The sequence below is a fragment of the Leopardus geoffroyi genome, chromosome C1 (genome assembly GCF_018350155.1).
Source record: "Leopardus geoffroyi isolate Oge1 chromosome C1, O.geoffroyi_Oge1_pat1.0, whole genome shotgun sequence".
Taxonomy (NCBI): Eukaryota; Metazoa; Chordata; class Mammalia; order Carnivora; family Felidae; genus Leopardus; species Leopardus geoffroyi.
In genome coordinates this window covers 195,671,895-195,683,284 of record NC_059328.1, presented here as the reverse complement: position 1 = coordinate 195,683,284, position 11,390 = coordinate 195,671,895, and positions in this window count along the sequence as shown.

The following is an 11,390-nucleotide window of genomic DNA, read 5'->3' as shown; positions in this document are numbered from 1 at the left end:
GCCTTCAAGGATAAAATTTAAAGTGACCTTTCCGTGGTTACTTAAAAAAACCTCTCTGTATGAGACTGTTACTCAAGAACTCAAGATCCTGTCTATTAATATTCTGTCTCCAACTATGACCCCTCTACTTTGCATGCCCATGTCCCTGAATCTTGGTTCAACCTTTTAACACTTGTCCTAAATGGTAAGACTAATTGATTGAAAAGTTCAGAGTGTAAACTTACTTTATAATCTCATCATGCTATCAGGTATCACTTTTTTCTTTAGAACAGAGGAAGAATTTGCAAATTAATAGTCATCTATACGTAAGAGATAAAGTGACAAATAGTTCTCCCACTCTCTAAAGAGAGACCCGTAATATATGTGATTATAAAATCTCTGAAAAGTACCTGTCTGCCTATACATTTTTGGAAGCTGAAATTTTTGGGTGCTTCAGAGCAACATGACCTTCCACCTTTAGCAAAGGGCACCGAGAGCTCGGGGAGCCAACAGCTTCAACTCTGACCTATGCTTTTGTAGCCAAATGATGTTGAGACACTATAATCACTCTTTTTAAAAAAAAATTTTTTGTTTATTTACTTTTGAGAGAGAGGGAAAGAGAGAGAGAGAGTGAGTGTGGGAGGAGCAGAGAGACAGGGAGACATAGAATACTAAACAGGCTCCAGGCTCTGAGCTGTCAGCAGAGTCTGACGTGGGGCTGGAACTCAGGAACCGCAAGATCATGACCTCAGCTGAAGTCGGACACTTAACTGACTGAGCCTCCCAGGTGCCCCTATAATCACTCTTTTAAGGAAAATTCACTATGGCCTCAAGATCCTTGAGGCCACGTTTTCCTAAGATCAGGATTCAAAAATTTTGCACAGCACTGCCTACTAGAACTTTCAGTAAAAATAGAAATCTTCATGTACATTGTCCTATTTGGTAACCACTACCCACATGTGGCACCTGAGCACTTGAAATGTGTCTAGTGTGACTGAAATTAAATTTTTTATTGATCTAAATAGCTACATGTGGCTCATGAATACCATACTGAACAGCACAGGTTTCAATATATATTTAATTTGGTTGTCACATCAGGCAATAAAAAGGCTCTTCAAAAATGATAAATGTCACCATGGAGAGAAGGTGGCTGGTACAAATAATCCAATCATAAAAGACTCATTTTTGTTTTGGAATATGTGGCTAAATTTCACTTATTTAACATTTATACTTATTTAATATTTTTTAATTGGAAATGTGGTGTCTACAAGGTACTAAAGTTTTAGTCTCAAGCTTCCTCTTCAATGCTTTTCCCTGAAGACCTTATAAAACTGCTTTAACTCCCAGTGGAATAACATCTTGTACACTATCATGGGACTTAACCTTATTAAATTACCATGTGTGAAATGCCCATAACTCAAGTAGTAGCAGGTGCAAAATAGAGCAGCGAGCGGGAGAGTGACAGTAATTTTTAACATCTATACCAGCTGGCAGAAACGACAGGTGCTTAATTCCTCAGTCTTTAAAAATAACTTTTGAAAGCCTGTGCTGCATAAGCAAATATTCTCAAATTTGTTTTTTTAACTACCTTCAAATTACCTTCCTGAAAAAAAATGTAATATTATACACTGTGGGCCTCAAGGTATATATATATATTTGAAACTTAGCATACAGGAACTTAATTTATTCCCCTCTATGAATAAAATAAACAATTATTAAATCAGGGAAATAAAAATTAGTTTTTGAGACTTCATAGTAATATTTCTCAAAAAACATATCAGAAAGAGCTCTTAACATATATTTTTCTAACTATATTTACATGTTTTTTTCTATACTGGCAAATAAAACTTGGAACTTCATAAACATTCTTTATCATAGAATGGATAAAGAATGTCTTCCTTTAAATTCTAAGTCTAGTGAAAACCATGAATCTATAGATTTATTTAGCGAACCAAGTCTATACCACCCCCTCCAAAAAAAGAGATTAAACAGCAAGTATCAGCAGTCCAGACTGAAGAGTTATGTTCCCTTAAATTACCAGAACAACTGAAATTAAGGAAGAGTATAATGATGGAATAATTCAGTCAATGATCTCAATTTTATAGTTCAATGAGTAAGCCCCAGACATGTAGGGGTAGGCCTGCTGAGAAGGAACAAAGTCAGACTTTTCAGGGACAGATCTTGAAGTTGCCCAGAAATTCTCCAAAAAAAAAAAAAAAAAAAAAAAAAGTAGAAATACTTCTCTTCTTCTTGAACTTTTAAAAAATAACAGAAGTTAAATTCCTTTGTCAGTAATCACATAGGTGGCCAAGAAAAATTTGAGTAGGAAATAAGTTGGGCTTTTCTTTCTATTCTTAAAAAAAAAAAAAAAAAGCTTATCCTTTTCTGGGGTGCCTGGGTGGCTCAGTTGGTTAAGCATCCAACTCTTGATTTCAGGTCAGGTCATGATCTCATGGTTTGTGAGATAGAACCCGGCATCAGGCTGTATGCTGACAGCACGGGGCCTGCTTGGGATTCTGTCTCCTCTCTCTGCCCCTCCCTCATGCTCACTCACACTCTTTCACTCTTTCTCTCTCTCAAAGTAAATAAACTTAAAAAAAAAGAAAGATTATCCTTTCCTATTGTCTTCCTCCAACCTATGAAGGAGAAAATCAGCTCATCTCATAATATTCATTGTGTAGGGTAAGAATAACTATAATGCTATTAGAAGAGTAGTAATGGATAATAATGCTTAGTGGTACAATTAAAAAAATAAAAGGTGAATTTAAAAGTGATGGGCAGGGGCGCCTGGGTGGCCCAGTTGGTTAAGCATCGACCTCGGTGCAGGTCACGATCTTGCAGTTCATGAGTTCAAGCTCTGTCTGTGCTGACAGCTCAGAGCCTGGAGCCTGCTTCAGATTCTGTGTCTCCCTCTCTCTCTCTCCCCCTCCCCTGCTCATGCTCTGTCTCTCAAAAATAAATAAACATTAAAAAAAAGTGATTGGCAAAAAAATATTTGCGGAAAATTTTTATACTTAAAATATATATATTAAAGACTTAACCCATAACTTGTATAAAAGTGTGCTTAATGATAATCATTCGATGACCACTGGTAAGATTCACTGGAACCATAATTCAGCAGAAATGTTCAAATAGCAAACATGTACTTTCTCTTGCTTACTTTTCCATCGTTATCAGTTAGATATTCTTAGGAAGACCTTAAGGGACACCTTAAGGGGCAGGTGCTTTAGAGTTGAGGCTTGGGTTTGATCCTTACTGCTACTACTCCTGTAACAGCAGTAGCTGTGTGACCATGGCACAATCACTCAACCTTTGCAAGTCTCAAGTTTTTTGTCTCCTGGTATTTCTTCTTAATTACTCTTCCTCCCAATCATACTGAATGGTACAGTGGGTAAGAGCTCTGACTTAGGTTTCAATCTTTTCTGTCACATCCTAGATATGTAATATTGATTACATCATACATAAAATAGAATACTTAGGAAGCCCCGCTGTGTGAGTTAAATGAGGCAATATAGATAGAGTGCCTATGAAAGAGCTATTTATTGTGAAATCTAAACAAAGGAAATGGTAGGTATTATCATCATCACCTCTTGAAATTGTTATGAAAGTTCCTACTGAGAAAAATTATTTCATATCATTTTTAATGTTTATTTATTTATTTTTGAGAGGGGCAAAGAGAGAAAGAGAGAGACAGAGAATCCCAATCAGGCTCCATGCTGTCACCACAGAGCCTGACTCAGGGCTGGAACCCACAAACCATGAGATCATGACCTGAGCCAAAATCAAGAGTCAGATGCTTACTGACTGGGACACCCAGGTGCCCATTACATCTAAGACTTTACTCAGCTATCACCTCTTCCATTGACCTTTCCTCACTTCATCCACCCAGAAATCCTCACCAATGTGTATCCTATAGTACCTTGTATCTATTACCATATGTATAATATAGCATAATTACTTGTTTGCATCACAACATATCTGTATCCCCAGAGTGTAGAACAGTGCCTGACACAGGGTTAGCATTAAATATTTTTAAAAGCATGAATAAACAGATGAATGAAACTATATCTAATGTCTTCCCTTCCCTCAATCTTGAAGTAAAAACAAAAACAAAAACAAAAACAAAAACAAACAAACAAAAAAAAACATGTCCTATTGACATGTGTATCCTGAATTTTTAGGTGAATAATAAACTCAATAGATATTCAATTCACTAAAAGTTCAGTGAATGTATTCATGAATTAATTTATATAAGAATGTATTAATAAATGAAAATTCCTACAACTCTGAATACAATTCCTATACTCTGAAGTATATAACCACCTTCTAGGACCAGGTAACAAATGGGCACAAACTCTTTTTGATTGGTAGTGTTTGTCTGGAACACCTTTTTAACCAGAATTATGTGGCTATGCCCAAGTTCAACAGGAAAGAATGCTGTGATTGATTAGCATCAAAATAAGTATTGTGAAGTCTGCCCTAAGATAGGATGGGTAAGTAATGGCATGCATGCCATGAATTTGTTGCTTCTGAGAGTCTAGGGAGTTTTCTTCATCAAATCAGTCCATTTCAATAATGTCAGATATTATAAGATCAATACTGAACTGATCACATTTTAAAATTATTCATTCATTGGGCCATGTTCTATCTCAGCACATCAATGAACAAAACATAAAAATAGAGCAGTCATCATGGATTTCCATTTTGCAGGTGGGAAAACAGATAACTAACCAAATACATAAATAAATAATATAGGATTTTAGAAGGCTATTATGTTATAGAGAAATGGAAAGTAGGGAGAGGGAATGCAAAGCAAAAAGGGAAGGAGAGGGCTAGGGACAGACCAGGGAAGACCAGAGAAAGCTGAGAAAAAACTCGGAATAGGTTAAGCCAATTGTTTCATGTATTTAATTCCAAAAATGGTTTCGTCTCCATTGGATTACATTGATAAGTAATCCAAATCACTGCCTTGTTTTCCCTTGTGGATCCCTTGTGAATATATGAGTTTAGAATTTATCTGTCAAATCCCTTAAGTTGTGGGGGCACCTAGGTGGTTCAGTAGGTTAAATATCCAACTCTTGATTTCGGGTCAGGTCATGATCTCACAGTTTGTGAGTTCTAGCCCGGTTTGGGATTGTCTCTCTCCTCTCTCTGCACCCCCCCCCCCCCCGCTTGTGTGCAGGCACGCTCTCTCTCAAAAGTAAATAAACATTAAAAAATTTTTTTTTAAGTCCTTAAGTTGTAGCCCCTGAACATCACATGGCAAATAAAATCTACCAATATTGAATCCAGTAAAATTAGTATATCTCTCCAGTTGATTTTTGTCTCAATATTCCAAATTCAAGTTCTATAAGTTACAGCAAATAAAACACAATAAAACTTTATGTTGCAAAATATACACACACACTCAAAAGGCTAAGAAAGATACAAGTATTGTTGATGTCGATATGGATAATGATGAGATTTTTGCTTGTTTGTTTGCATGTTTTCTTTATGTAGGAATTCTTGACTTTTCATAGTAGGGGTATATTGCTTTTGTGATTAGCAATTAAAAACAAAATAAATACTTCTTTTAATTTTGAAGTCTTTGAATTTTGAAATACCACATAATAGTAGTAGAACTAATGTCAAAAGGAAGATACGGTAACAAAAACATTTTTAAAAGACAGTTTACTTGAAAGAAAGATTATAAGGAGGTTTAGGTTTTAAAAGGAATGGGTATCCATATCAAAAGTAAAGATTTAATGAAAATCTCCATATAATTACCACATTACCCAGTTTTCATTTTTCAGTTATTTATGGTTATAATAATACGATATAATAATTAATATTATTATAATATAATATAATATAATATAATATAATATAATATAATATAATATAATATAATATAATATAATATAATAATTTTCCCATGTGATTTCAAAAGACAGAGATAAAGCTATTTCTGTTAGGAAGTACTTTGCAAGAAGGCTGAAGTTTTTACTTATTATGAGAACTATTGCTAAACAGGTGTTCCAGTATTGTTGGTTTCTTTACTTAGTTTTTGCTCTCATAACATGATGGGTGCACTAGCCAAGATGAAAGTAAGTGTCAGACTGTTTTCACGTAAAACCATCTACTTTGCCTTTTGCCTTGGTGGTCAGGAAGCTCACAACAAATTTGATATATTTTACAATTCTCTCCATATAATATTTTTCTCTTCTTTATATCTTTTTTAGCTCAATTTTTACCTTTATTTTTAACTGTCCTATTGAAATTCCTTTTATTTTAAGCCATTTCAATCTGTTTGCAAAGATTGGTGGTATAAACTATAATAACCATATTGATAGACTTCATGGTTTCATCTTTCCAGATATAAACTTTATTTACTACCCATGAAAATCAACTTCCTGGATCAAATAAAAAGATGATAAAATGGCTCATAAGGTTTCTGGACATCAAGCATTTTCCACCAAATAATATTTCAATGAGTAATGTATAACTAAATCAGAAACAGATTTAATTTCCCTTGAAATTCACATGGCTTTAGGCTAAGAGTTTAACACTTATTATTTGCTGAGTTTGCTAAACCCAGATAAAAAGAGAATTAGCTAAAGTTTTCTAAACAACCAAAATTCTATTTTTTTCCTGTTCTAACTGAAAAAAAAATCAAAATCAACAAGGGTCATCATAATATAATAGAAAATATGAAGACCCCCCCCCAAGATAGCAATAATAATGATAAATTCAACTCTCTTAGGGTGGGTGTCCTTACTTCAGAGGCCAAACTGACACTTGAAATTCCCTTCATACTAACCTGTAGAATCAGGATTGAAATTAAAACCCCATGCCAGTCTTTCCTTGATTGTGGTACCATCACTTCATCGTGTGTGTTATTTGTCTCTTGAACTACACTAAGCTTGAATACAAATAAAAAATCCGTACCGAATACAAATTTGTTTCCAGATTGTTAGATAGGCTTAGAAGTCAATGTTGCCATTTGCAAATTTCTGTGCTTTACTAGAGAAGTTGTAGAAAACAAGAAACAATTCTACCCATTGAAGACTTCTTTCCAAAATGGCATCCTCTTGACTCTTAAAGGGAGAGACATCAGATATTCATATGCATAGGTTTTCTCTTTGAATTTTTTTAATGTTTATTTATTTTTGAGAGAGACAGAGACAGAGTGCAAGCGGGGGAGGGGCAGAGAGAGAGAAAGACACAGACTCCAAAGCACGCTCCAGGTTCCAAGCTGTCAGCACAGAGCCTAACGCGGGGCTTGAACTCACGAACTGAAAGATCATGACCTGAGCCAAAGTCTGACACTTAACTGACTGAGCCACCCAGGCACCCCATAGATTTTCTCTTTGAAAACTTGTCCTGGACAATGGATTTTTTTTTCTAATTTTGTGACACCGTAAAACCTGTAACTAATTTAGTTTCTATCTCCCATGATCTGTGGGACACATTTGCAACCCATTTCCAGCAACTGTGCCAGAAGGACTCTATGATATGAGTTTCTGTGCGAATCTTTGAGGTTCAACTTTTGTACAACTTATTCTTTTAAACACTATTCAGTGAAATTCTTTAATCTCTTTTCATATGCTAAATTAATATGGGGGTTTTGTTGTTGTTTTTTGGCCTCTAGTCAAATGGATGCTTCCACCTATCTTTCTCTGTCATTTCCTGCCAACTAAGTTTACCTTTGGCCAGGAACACTGAATTTGTTCAGTGGACTGCCTGAACCTCTGTCTTTCTGGAATTAGTTGAATATTTACTGCACTTTGTACCTATTCTATAAAAATGAGTTAAAAACTGAAAATTGAAAGTGTTTGTGATATTGATGAAAGCATAGGCTCCATAAATATAAAACAAATCAACAAAGATGGAAATTATTAAGTGTACCAAAGCAGCAAGACAGCCTCAATTCCATATTCATGTGTTGGTTGACTAGATATTCGATTATAAATTAAAAGAACATGTTGAAAAACTGGAAATGTATAATGTAAATACTGAGACTAAAAGGCAAAGAACATTCCTTTTGTTATGTAACTCTTTGGGTCCACACTTGCAATACAGACAATTTTTGTACCTATGTTATGGTAACTTTATCTCTCTTGATTCACCTAGTTTGCTTTTTATATTCCCTGTAGGTAGTGTTTTTTTTTTTTCCTTTCATAACCTATTCAGTTTACTATATTTGCTCTGATAAGCTTCCTCATCCTTTCTGGAGTGAGGTAGAACACACAATTATAAATTAAATATTTATTGAATAAATGATGGCTTGCTTACCGTTTTATAAAGTAATAAGAAAAGTTATTTGCACTTGTTTTGCTCTTTGGGCAGGCTGTTTTGTTAGAAGGTTATGGGCTAAAAGGCCAGGAAGATTTAGATATGAAATCATAAGCAAGTCACTTAATCTTGCTGAATTTCTGTTTCGTTTTTTATAAAAACAGGGATAAAACTGCATTCCCAGGCATGGTGAGGACTGGGTGATCTTGCCTGCATTTGGCATATATAATAATTACTCTCTAGGTGTAAGCTACTATTCTGATGTGCAGCTTACGGCTCTGTGTTGTAAGTTTTGCTACGGGTAATATATATATCATATAGATAATATAAGATACCATATCATATAAATATGACTAAATTAAATTGCATATAGTTCATATAAATATGATATCTCTGGTTAACTTTTCTTCCAATATTTGTGCTGCATGCTCTCCTAAAGGTCCCACTGGAATTGAATCTACAACATTTTAGGGTGTGAACTACTGTGGCGTTTACCTTAATTACTCACAGCATTTAGGGAGTCACCTAAGTTGTCATCCTGAAAAGGCATGTTACTATACTGACAGGGATGAAATACTTTTGGGAAGGAAAATATATGAATCGGCCTCTTAACAAACACATATAAAGGCACCACAATGGCCTATCCGAAAAGAGGAAACATTTGAGTCTGTATCTCGTGACTCCACGTGGTATACAGCAAGAACACCATGCTGAGCTTGCAGGAAGAGCAGCGGCAGTTCTCTCATAATGTCAGTGCAATGACCCAAACCTTTGAAGTGGAGAAGAGCGGAAGGGGGATTAGCATGTTTCAAAAAGTAGGATTAAAGCTCTCCTCCTCCGAGGAAAAAGTCCCGATTTACTTAATTACTGACACTTATTACCTCACCTTGCAAGCTCTAATTATCTAAAGCAAATGCATTGGTGGTTCTCTTTTAATAGTGCTGTTTTGGAACAGGACGACCATTAAATAATTTATAACTGGAGATGGTCTCTGTTAGGAGGACTCCTGTCCCCTGTCTTCCATCAGACAGGGGACAAAGTCAACAAATGAAAGGCTTGCTTTTCACAACTTCCCCCTCCCTTGTCCATTTAACTATACCAGTCATGTTTTATGGAATAAGATGGAGAAAACTACATTTAGTAGGATTTTTCTCGGGAAGAGTGTCATATATGCTTTTAAGATATGCCTTAAGGGGCGCCTGGGTGGCGCAGTCGGTTAAGCGTCCGACTTCAGCCAGGTCACGATCTCAGGGTCCGTGAGTTGGAGCCCCGCGTCAGGCTCTGGGCTGATGGCTCAGAGCCTGGAGCCTGTTTCCGATTCTGTGTCTCCCTCTCTCTCTGCCCCTCCCCCGTTCATGCTCTGTCTCTCTCTGTCCCAAAAATAAATAAACGTTGAAAAAAAAAATTAAAAAAAAAAAAAAAGAAATGCCTTAATATAGTGCCGGAAAGTAACAGGAATGTTTTTATTGCGTAAGAGTGAGTGGGAGATATATCACAAATGGAAAATTTGATCCGGAAGGGAAGAGATTCAACAGAGAGACTCAAGAAGAGTGGTGAGGCTAAATGAAGCTGTTTTCCGCTTGTACCCAATCAAGGCCGCCCACTCAAAAGCATGGCTATTTTGGGACTCTAATTCCTTGTGATCCTACCTCTTTCACAGCAGAAGACGATGATGGCTGTGTAGCTATGCCACCGCCTTTGTACTGCGTCATTGCCCTCTCTCTGCAAAATTAATTACTAAACCAAATACCAAAAGAACTTTTCTAAGTGATTTTCTCACCTCCCCAAAAGTCATTTTCCTCTTCATTGAATTCAACCAGTCAGTTAAATTCTAAAACCTATTATTTGTGCATCACTTATGCAATGACCCTCCTCATCACCTCCTTGTCAATTTGCACCTGTTCAGCCAGCTCGCTTTTATTAAAGCTATTTATGGGGTGTGGAGGATCATTCCTTCTTATATTAAGAATTAATTATAGGATTATTTGGATGTGGCTTGAACAAAAGTACAAGCCTATCAAATTTTCTTTCCCAGAAAAGAAAAATATAATATTCTTATAGGAATGGCACTGGATCACACATGTTTTTTTCCTAAAATCCTTTTAATGTTTGACCTCGAGCAAAATATTAAGGGTGAGCTACATTAAGGAGCATATCTCTAATGTTTTATTTGTGTAACCTGAGTTACTCCAGGCTTCCCACCAGGTTGTGGGAACAGATGGGCAGATGATAACAGCAAAAACCCAGACTTCACTCATGTTTCTTCCCCCCACCCCCAACGCCCCACCTTGTTAAGGCAATACCTCTAAGCTCCTACAAAGGGTACTGCCTGCCCCCCAGCAGTTGTTTCTGGAAGTCCCCAGGTCTTTTTCACAGGTGTGCATTCAAGTCCCCCATGCTGAGCCTCACCACTGCCTTACTGAGTAAGTACATCTAGTACAAACCACCATGCACCTTAGCTTGGTGGCAGCTGCTAAATCCTACCAACTCTGCTGTGTACGTGCCATTTTCCACAGGCACCCACTGGACACCAGGATGTTGTTGGACACCTACAGTTTGCCACTGTGTGTCTGCTGCATATGGCCATGTAGCTGGACACCACTATTCTCTTGCCCCTATTGAGCGACCAAAGTCTCTTAAGTTGTCAGAGCAACACGGTTTTCTATTTAAAAGTAGGAGAGGGGGGGATTCCAGGAAGATGGCGGCGTAGGAGGACGCTGGGCTCACCGCGCGTCCTGCTGATCAATTAGATTCCACCTACACCTGCCTAAATAACCCAGAAAACCGCCAGAGGATTAGCAGAACGGAGTCGCCGGAGCCAAGCGCAGACGAGAGGCCCACGGAAGAGGGTAGGAAGGGCGGCGAGGCGGTGCGCGCTCCACGGACTGGCGGGAGGGAGCCGGGGCGGAGGGGCGGCTCGCCGGCCAAGCAGAGCCCCGGAGTCTGGCGGGCAAAAGCGGAGGGGCCTGACGGACTGTGTTCCAACAGCAAGCGCGACTTAGCGTCTGGGAGGTCATAAGTTAACAGCTCTGCTCAGAAAGCGGGAAGGCTGGAGGACAAAGGGAGGGAGAGCTGCTGAGCCCCCGGACGACAGAGCTCAGTTTGGTGGGGAACAAAGGCGCTCGCCAGCGCCATCT